This window comes from Mastigoproctus giganteus, chromosome 6, assembly GCF_048544385.1.
Source record: "Mastigoproctus giganteus isolate SK-2022 chromosome 6, ASM4854438v1, whole genome shotgun sequence".
In the NCBI taxonomy this organism is placed as follows: Eukaryota; Metazoa; Arthropoda; class Arachnida; order Uropygi; family Thelyphonidae; genus Mastigoproctus; species Mastigoproctus giganteus.
Window position 1 is genome coordinate 147,413,239 of NC_143580.1, and position 10,535 is coordinate 147,423,773.

Below are 10,535 nucleotides of genomic sequence, written 5' to 3' on the forward strand. Positions count from 1 at the left end.
AATAAGAATAATATGCAATTATATATATATATAAATATGCATAAATATTGATATATTTTTAATGAAATATAAGGTAGCATCAGCTAAAAGCAGATGAAAGCACTTTTGTGTAAAACAAAAAAAGATATATATATATATATATTTTCCCAAGGGATTGATATAATCTTTAGTGGAATACTGCATTTTTTAAATCAAAACTAAAAACAAATACATGAAGCAAGGTATGTTATAACAAATATACAGTTGTCTATCTGTATGATTTTTAACTACACTGCTGATGAATTTTCTTAAGAGAGTATGTGCATGTTATTGTACACATGCTTATCCTCAATATTTATGTTAAAAATATTATTTACTTGATTGACATGTACAGAGTTTTGAAGAGGTTTTGAAAGTTTAGTGGCGACTTTTGATAACTAAAATTTAAACAGCTATGTACAAACAGAAATTTAGATGTCTGACCAGTATACTGAGTTTTCATTTTGCTGTGCAGTTAATTTTATTTCTAATGTACCTCAATAAGGGCACAAATGACACTGTGAATTTCTCCTGTACACAAAGTGATTTTCCATTTGTGTAGCATATCAAAAAACTCCAATCAAAATTTTATTATGTTTATTGAATAGCACTATCATGTTTTGTATACATACTACGTACCTGAAAGCCAATGATATTTGTTAAATATTAATGTAAAAGGATAATTGACTTCAAATGTTAAAAGATGCTACTACAATGTTACTTCCCATTTCAGACTTTCTTTCCCCCCTTAAAGAGCTTAAAAATAAAAGCATCATCACCTTTGACCACAACGCTTTTCCCCCCCCCCCTCCTTTTCTCTACTATAAATCCTTAACACTTTTGGACATAAGTTACAATAAAAGGCTACAGTACTCGACAGAAAAGTCTGTTTATTTAAGTAAGTAAGCAATAAACATACATTGAATTATTGGTAATGATTTTATTAGTTTCGTCATAACTAAATGTTTTAACTGCACATGAACTAATATGAAATATCCATAAGGAAATTTGTTAAGTATGCTAAGGTATCATTTTTTAACCTAAATTCAATTTTTTAAAATTTATTTTTTTACAAACTATCATTCATAAAACTTTTAAAAATAGTTTTATGGATGATATCCATAAAACTTCACTGATGTTTAATAAATCATTATAGGAAAAAATAAAATTCCACTCAAATATAGAGAAATTTTTGTTGGGGTCACATCTTTAATGTAATGCATGTTAATTGACAGTCTTGGCCTTTCACAGATTCACCAATGGCTTGTGTCAGTAAAAGCTGTGGTGTTAAAAATGCTTTAACATAAGTCTTCATTATAAACTATGTTCTTTATACAGAACCTTTCATAATTTTCAAATTTACCCTACCCATTTATAGGTACCAAACATAATTGCCGAAAACACCAGACAGTAAATTATCAAAAGTCTTTCCCTGAGAATTATTAACATAACAAAATGCTAGTTTTTTTTTTTTTTTTTTTTTTTGGGGGGGGGGAATGAGTTATTTTTGTTATTTGGTTTTTTTTAGGAGCATTAGCAACTAAGGCCATATTGCTCCGGGATATGCAGTGGTCATTCCCTAACCTTTCCGCATCCTCCGTATTTGGTGGTGACAGGCTCAAACCCCGGTCTAATCAAGAAGCGTGTGCTACGCACTGCTGCTCCTCCCCACCTGGCTAAGGAGGTGCCGGGGGGGGGAGACTTTTCATATTAGTGCAAATGGCAAATTGGTGTCAGTGGATATTTAATTGAACCTTGGTTTGAAAACAAAAAATTGTCTGTTTTTACCATTGACACTGTTTAATAATCTTTACCCTATGTTCATATTTCTGATTACATTATTTGTCAAATTTACTTACCCCACCCCTCCTAAGACTAATATGACTGAAATCAGCACTGCAACAATAAACTCTGCTGATATTGAGCTCGTTGAACACTATACTCTCATAAACCTCCATTTAGTAACTGCGGAACTGCCGCAACTAAAATTAAAAGTCTGAATGCGAAACTTATTTTTATCATTATTGGGAATACATCAACTTTCAGATGAGTCATTCTTGTAGGTGTTTCTTTGTACTCGGTTTCATTTTTGCAGAATTTTATATATAGATTATTAGAAAAAACAAAGTGATTAGTGAGCCTGTTTGCCAAAGGCCTGAACAGCTAAGGATATCATGTTTCACTTTGTTAAGCAGAAATGGGGGGGATGCAATTCTTCCCCCCCCCCCCCTTTTTTTTTTTTTTTTTTTTAAATCAGCAAGGTTTGTTACTTTTTTCTCTTTTTTTGTAAATTTTGATTATTTTTTGATCACTTATTTTAAAATTTTTCTGATGATAGTGTATTTTTATCATTTTTACACTGTGGTTTGGAACAATAAAAGGAGTATTTCACAAGTTATAACAACTACTAGGAATGGGCAGTTCAAAGTACACTCCACTTAGTATCATACTTCTGTATTAAAAATTATAATGTTAGATATTTTATATTTTAAATTGTTTAATTGTAACCTTAGTTACATCCGGCTCCAGCAAACCTTCATGGCTCATGATGACCTTACTTTGAAAAAATACTACAGGAAATTCTCTTATAACAATTCTCTACTGAGAAATTAAAAATACATTTGTTGGAAGATGAAAGCACTAAATTCCTATATGAAACTCGATTGAAAGATAAACTCAAATTAGTTAAGAGTGATAATGTTGAGGAAATCTGGTCAAACATGAAAAAATCAAATTTCCCTTAACAAACCAATGCTGTAGGTTTGTTAAGGGAAAGTCTTGTCTGACAAATTTGATAGGATATTATGATGTAGTTACAAAGGAACTGGTTGCAGGTAATAACTTTGATATCATATATTTGGATCATAGAAAGGCTTTTGATACTGTTGCACATGGAAGACTGCTGCACAAATTGGAGCAGTGTGGCATTGGAGGGAAATTGCTGCTATGGATAAAGGGATGGTTGAGTGAAAGAAGACAGAGAGAGAGAGAGTGGTAATCAATGGACAATGCTCTTCGTGGACTAATGTTATTAGTGGAGTCCCACAGGGTTCGGTGTTGTGTCCTCTGTTGTTTTGTATATTTATCAATGATATTGATGAAGGTATATCAGGCTTAGTGTCGAAGTTTGCAGATGATACAAAGGTTGGCAGTGTTGTTAATGACAGTAATGGCAGTGTGCTACTGCAACAGGATCTAGATAATTTGGGCAGATGGGCTAAGAAGTGGCAACTGAAGTTTAACCTTGACAAATGCAGAGTACTGCATATGGGTTGAAGTAACCCCAAAGAAATGTACCAACTGTGTGGTACTACACTTAAGGTGGTAGAAAATGAAAAAGACCTGGGAGTAATTGTGCAGTCAGATATGAAGTTTTCTGAGCAATGCAGACAGGCTGCCAGAGCAGGTCATGGGGTTTTGTCAATGATATATAGGAATTTTGCTAGCAGGGAAAAGGAGGTGATTGTCCCTCTGTATAAGGCAATGGTCAGGCCAAGCCTTGAGTACTGCGTAGGTCTGGAGGCTTCATTTTAGGAAGGATGTAGATTTTCTTGAGCGCGGACAGAGAAGGGCAACAAGATTGGTGAGGGGAATGAAGGGATCCTCTTACCAAGAGAGGCTTAAGTTCTGCAAATTGCAGTGGCTGGAGACTAGGCACCTGCGTGGTAATCCGATTGAGGTGTATAAGGCCTTGAATGGGTTGAGCACGCTGAATTCTGATGGGATCCTTCCACTTGTTCAGATTACGAACCTAGGGGGGCATAAATTCAAATTAAGAAAAGACATGTAGAATAGATGTGCGGAAATTTGCCTTTAGCCAGTGGGTGGTTAATTGCTGGAACAAACTTGCATCTGTTGTTGTGGAAGTTGATAGGTTAAATAAATTTAAAGAGGAACTGGACAGGCATTTGGTGCCTGTGTGTGATTTTTGGGAATGGTGTGATTTTTTTTTTTTTTTTTTTTGGCTGATGCTGCATAAGCTCATACACTTGCTTTCTTGCATCACATGCCACTACTACTATAAACCGATAAAAAATAAAAATTGTCTTAAGAACTTAGAATGAATAATTGAAACAAACAACTGATGAGGGAAAAAAGGCCTATAAAATGTTCCTACAAACTAAAGACCTAGATCTACACATAAAATATAAAAGGCTTAGAGCAGAAGTTGGAAAACTAACCAGAAGAATCTGATGAGGTGATTGGGATAAATTTGTTAAATCCTTAGAACATGATATCGTGGGCCCACAGAGAAGAGGTTTCGAAATTTTTAAGAAATTACAACTAGACACAAATGATCAAATAAAAACCAACTCCATCTCTCAAGCAGAATGGAAGCAACACTATTCCAAACTATGGTATAACCCTGGCACTGGGGAATTGGAAGATGAATCTGTAGTAACCAAAGATGAGGAAAATATAACAATGGAAGAACTAGAGTTAATATTACAAAAATCAAAAAAACTGAAAAAGTCTGGGCATAGAAAATTTGAATGTAGAACTATTTAAATATAGTGGCACCTTATTAAAAAACACACTACTAAAATTATTTAACGTCATATGGCATAAGCAAAAGATACCCAAAGATTGGGAAACAGGAATAGTAATCAATTTACACAAAAATGGCTCCAGAAATAACCCTAACAACTACAGAGGGATAACACTGCTATCAACTGCTTCAAAGCTATACTCGAATATACTAAACAATAAACTTAATAAATACATTGAACAATCCTTAGAAGAACAATGTGGGTTTAGAAAATGGAGAAGCACAATAGATGCCATTTTGGAGAAAAGAAGAGAATTTAACCTACCAGCATTCCTGCTGTTTATTGATTATGAAAAAGCATATGACAATGTAAACCGGAAAAAACTTTGGAAAAAAACATGAAGAAAATATCCAAACCCAACTCCGGATAGCAATACAAAGCTTATATAAAAACTATATAAGTCTGCATAAAATATTCTAACGACCAACTATCAGACCCAATTAACACCAACAAAAGAGTCAAACAAGGATTTGGACTATCACCAAATTTATTTAATATCTATATCAATAAAATTATTAAAGAATGGAAACAAACAATTAACAATGGAATACAGTTGAACAACACGAATAAAATCCAAACTGTATTACGTGCTGATGATCAAGTTATAATTGCAAAATCAGAAGATGCAGCCAATGAACTGAATAAAATAGGCAAAAAGTACAAGATAAATCACCTTAAAAACAAAATCAATGGGAGTATGTGGAAAAAACATAGTCAAAATTGTTATCGATGACAAAATAATAGAACAAATATCTGATTTCACCTATTTGGGAAATTTAATATCAAATGAAGTAAAAGACATCCACACTAAACTACAAAAATATAATAAAATGAACGGAGCGATTAAATGCCCACGTCGTAAAACAAATGACAACTGAAACAAAATTATGACTGCACAACATCACTTCAAAATCAACTCTCTTCTACAGCTGTGAGACTTAGGTCATGAATAAGAAAGGTGCACAAATGAGATTTTTAAAACTAGATCATCAAAGAAATTTAGATATTTGTGAGAAATGATATCAGAAAAAATGGATTAGCCACATAGAAAGAATGAACCTGATCCCAAAATTAACCTTTAACTACAAACCTACAGGCAAAAAAAAAAAAAAAAAATTATATTAGGGTTCCCTGTAAAAGACTACATCTACCCATATATTTATTTTGTTTGTAAATTGCATGTGTTCTCTGGTCGATTTGCCTGTTTTCTGGACAAAAAACCCCAGGTAAGAGTGTAGAGTGTGTTTAGTGTCAAACGGCACCAGCGGTTTCCCCCATCTTTGTGGGGTATACATTGTGGGTGTGAAAGAGAACACTTTCAATGGCAGAGGTTTAAAGGTGTATGGATCTTGTATATGTGTAGTGTCATGTACCGTTGGTCATTTGGCCTGGCCCCCTAATGGGACCCAACATTGCCCCACTCCACCCCGTGGAGGCAGACCAGGTATACTAGTATTTATAGTTATTTACTCTGGCAGGTTCTGCCACCTAATTTCCTGAGATTTCAGTGGCTAGGCCCAAAAAAAAAAAAAAAAAAAACGCTATAGATTAGGGGTCAGCCGAAAGGAGTACTAGTTATGTGATTTGATGTCATTAATTTTTTGGGTGTAGGGCTCAAGCAATTTAACAATGATTCAAACACTAGGTAAGTTAGAGGGAGAGGGTTGACTGAAGGCTGGGTGGGGGGTAAGACAGAGAAGATGACCCCAAAATCAGTGGAGCAGGCCCATGCCCCACCTGAGTGGAAATAGGGGGGAGACCAGGGGTAACCTCCCCCTCCCACCCAGGGAGTGGAGGCAAAGGACCATGCAAGGGAGCATGACTAGGAAGGCCTAATGGCAGCAGCTGAGATGTGCTGGTGGTTGTGTCCCACCTGGGACAGCATGCCGGCTAGGAATAGCCAACAGCATGGATGACCTTGGGGTTCATAAAGTTTCCACGGCCATCTGGTGTAGAGGCTAGAATAGAACATGCAATTTATATCATTCGCTCACACACCATTTTTATTTTATTATTATTTTTTTCTCCTACATTTCAAGGCAACATTTTATAATTTTTACATTTTACAACTTTTTCAACCCCCCCCCCCCCCCTTCATCCATCATTCACACCAGGGAAGAGTGACTTTTTAAACAAGAAAAACTGATACCAAGCTGTCAATCCTACCGGTCCAATTATTGCTTTTAAAATAATTCAATGCTTGTTTAACCATTACTTTAAAGACAAAGCAACAATTTAAACAAGCAAATAATTTAAGGAAAGCTCATACAATTTAAACGACATACAAATAAGCAAATTTAGGAGAATAATTATTTACATATCTAATTGAACAAAAAAAAAACCACACACACATATAACAATTATACTAATTTTTTTTTTTTTCCAAACTTCCTGTCACTTTTACATTCTATTTTCGACATTTATACATTCAGCACACTATTTCTCGCATTCATTCACTCATCCAGGCATACACTTTTACACCCTTGCATTCACACTGCCCATTTCACTCAGACGCCACAGTCATTCTCTAATTTTACTCAATTTCCACATTTACTCTTTCAGCACTCACACATTCATCCCAGAGGCATAAATTATCATTCACTGGGGTTCGAGACCGTGACCACCAAATACGGAGGATGCGGGAAGGTCAGGAAATTACCACCGCATACCCAGGAGCTATATGGCCTTAGTTGCTAATGCTACTAAAAACCAAATAACAACGACTCCAGATACTGGAATGCGGTACTGTAACCAGTGCACACTTCCGTACTGAGGTAATCCTTCCCCATGTGCGTCTGTTCTTAATTGTAGCGTTCACCACGTCACCTCTTGGCAGTTTGTTGATGTCAGTTCTGTAGACCACACTCCAAGGGTTGGCATTACTTTCCAACCAGGGCCCGCCAGCATTCCTTCTTTTTGTCCTTATTAGAGCAGTATATGAATTTCTGAGATTCCTATAGGAATCTCTCACAGCATCAACCTCATTCTGGGGCCAAGTTGCCCTTGTCTCTGGAAGTGTTTTCTGGCCTGGTGCACACTTTGCCGGAGTATATCAACTTTGGGGAACAGCATTTTTCTTTGGGTATTGCTAGATTGGATGCTTTTTGAAGCATAATTGTGACATTTAGGTTGTGTTCATCTGGGCTATAGTTGTTCTGGATCTGAGTCTACTGCTGTTCTCTTTGGTTTTGGATTTCATCTGTGGTGTGGTCTGCCAGTTGGCTTTCTTTAAGTTGTATCTGATTATATCTTGAGGTGGCTATTCCTGGCTGTCTCTTTAAGGTAAAAGTTATAGGTCTGAGGTGGTCCTAGTTTCTTGGACCATCCAATCTGTAATTTTGGTAGATATGGAAGCAGTGGCCAAAGTTATATCTATATCACTTTCCCACAGTGTACTATGTAGGAAGGTAGGTTGTGGGGTCTATTTATTACCTGTAGGGTAGAAGTGACTAAGTAATCTGTTAGGAGTTCGACATTATGTGTTCCTGGCCTGTCAACTGTACGGCTGTGCCAAAGGCTTGACCAACATTTGGCATCCATGGAGACTATTATCTTTGAATTTGGAAGAACTGTTAGTACATTTTGTAGATAATGAATGCTTGGATTTATATCCTCTCCTGGCCTACAGTAGAGGGATACAACATGAAAGGATCCTCTTTGACTAATTATTTGTGCACAAACTGTTAATGGGACACAGAGAGAGTTAACCTTTGTAACTATAAGAGAAGGATTTCTAATTACTATTGCTGTTAGTGAGGTTTCATGTGAAGATTCTATTATTCTGTATATTCTAGGGTATCCCTGATGAGTATAAGGCTCTTGGATTATCAGGATAGCTATATTATTTTCCTCTGCTTTAAGCTTGATTTGATCCACAACTGTATGTGCTCTGTGAGCATTTAATTGGATGAACTTTAGAGCCCTGTCACAATTCTGGTTTAAATTAAGCCCCATAATTGGTTCTCAGTTTAAGATGCTTTACCATTTTTTGATAGCTGGGACAATTATTGTCCCTGAGACTATGATGAAAGTCTATTTTGGCCAACTTACATGTAGCACACTTAGGTTGTGTGGTTCAACTGTTACAGTTTTTATAATCATGGGCAGTGGTAACATTTTGTAATTGGAAAATATTCTCTGAATCTATGACTGGTCCAGCCAGCATAGATTCTCTGCTGATTTTTTAGGATTGTCCATGCCCTTGGAGAAAGTTCCACAATGGCATTTAATTGGCCATTTTTATTTGTTGTTCCATGTTTGATTTGAAATCCCTTAGCCATTTCATCTAAGGTTAATTGCTCACTGAAATTTTTATAATAAAAGTCCATCATGACCTTTCTCATGGGGGTGGTCCAAAGATAATGATATTTGGGTTTCTACCCTTTGGCTTTTCAGCTTTTAATCCTAGTTTCAGGATGCCCCTGTATAGTTTCTATATCCTCTTTAGTGGTTGCTTCAATCAGAACTCCATTGTTTCTGGTTTTCCTAAGGCTATTAACTTTCACTTCCTTCAGATGAGGTTTCAATTTAGTCAATACTGTTTCTTTGACTTCTTCACTACTTTTTAATGAGGATTTCTCTGTAATCTTTAATATTATTACATTTGCATCCTTTTTCGGGAGGTTCAGTCTTTTTTTGTCCTTGTTATTTTCTCTTTAGGTTGAGTCTGATCTTTGTTTGTGGCAGCTCCAACAGCCTGTGCATAAGTTTGTACATTTATGCTTTTATATGTTTCCTTTTCAGAGTTTAAAGCCTCAACTCTGGCTTTTAACACTTTGTTTTCCACATTCAGTTTGTCCATTGTGCTCTCTAATATCGTCCAGTATTGGACTATTTGTAAGCGTACTGCAACTGTGATTCTGAGCAGCCATGAAGCCTTCCAAATGTAGTTTGGTAGCTACTGTTTGGTTTACTGGATCCTTTATGTGTGCAATAGCAGCCAGCTTTTCTACAGCTTCTTTGCCCAGGATTTCTTGCATTACAGTTGCTTCTTGAGGTTTTGGCTTTCTGTTTCCCTTAGTACTGAGAGGCTCAGGTGGGCAGTTTTCTATTTCGTCATTAGTTTCGCCTGCAGAGGTGTTTTCTCATGTTTCACGATCGATGCCTTCTAGTGCATTTTTAGTTTCGGTTTCGAAATCAGGGTCTTGCATACTTTCTCACTTTTTTTTTTTTTTTTTGCGTTTGTTTGGAGTTTCTGCATCATAAATAGCTTATAAAATGTTAGAAGACATCAACAGCTATCTAGCGATACTAAAGTTATGCTAAAATTCACAGAATGACTGAGATATTAGCATTTAAAGTTGTGTGAATTTTTCTAGTTCTATAACAAAGGAAACTATTTTAATTTCTTGTAAAATCCTTGAATAAAGTATATTAATGTACTCTATATGATAGATAAGCTCTATTTCACCATTTAATAGTAATATTTCTATTATTTCCACAGTTCTGAGCCCTAACAAAATAGTAGGTGGTTACTGCACAATCGCTAGTGATATGGCAATCACAAAGCAATGCAAACGGGTCAGACATGTGTAAATAGGCTAATATGATAACAAGAAAAACACTTACTTGTGATTCTTCAACTGCAGGCATAAATACTTACCTTTAGTTTCCTCTGGTCTATGTTGGAAAATGCCAATTGCAAAATCTAAACATGGGCTATTGGGAATGCCTTCCTCCAAAACAATCAAGCTGCTCACCACCACGTCTTTCCTCCTCAACGACTCGCGCGCAAACCTCTAGTCTACAGGCAAGAGAGAAGGGGGTTGACCAAGGCAATGTTGGCAAGATCAAGACCATGTCCAAGAGCTACAATGGAACAGGTCTTAAAAGACCTAAGCCAGACCAAGTTCATGATGATGATGATGAATTTCTTGTAGATCAAAGCCTTATTATGTATGCCAGCTGGTGTATATTTGGAGCTGTCTTAAGCATGACATAATAGTGCCATAGATGATCTTTTGTATT